A 471-nucleotide genomic window follows, 5' to 3' on the forward strand; every position below is an offset into this window, starting at 1 on the left:
CAAACAACTGCTGAAAGTTATCGACCGTAAGCAGAGCAGCCGGAATGCGTTGGGCCGTAAAAACGAGCAGACGGGCTTCTTTGAAGCTTGGAGTATTCCAGAACTGAAGGACAGGTTAACTTATGGAGTTCTTTGGAGGCTTATCCTCTCCTTTCCCTAATACCGCCACGGCTGAAAGCGATTTCTCTGTCCTCAAATGGGAAAAGATCTTCACAGATCGAATATTACTCCATTTTCCCTGGAAGGAGTAGTACACAGTCGTCAAATTCGCTCTTTATTATAGAATCAGTGAGGATTAGCACCGTTTTGCAATAAAATGCCGTATGTTCCGTATCTTGTTCCAGTCGCGCTCCGTATTTCGTAGAAATACGGAATACAGTAAAACCTCTCTAAATTAAACATGTTGGGACTGTGGACAGTGTTTAATTTAGAGAGGGTTTTAAATAAGGGAGGGTAGCATAATTATCAAAA

This window comes from Plasmopara halstedii (genome assembly GCF_900000015.1).
Source record: "Plasmopara halstedii genome assembly, contig: Scaffold_3120, whole genome shotgun sequence".
NCBI lineage: Eukaryota > Oomycota > Peronosporomycetes > Peronosporales > Peronosporaceae > Plasmopara > Plasmopara halstedii.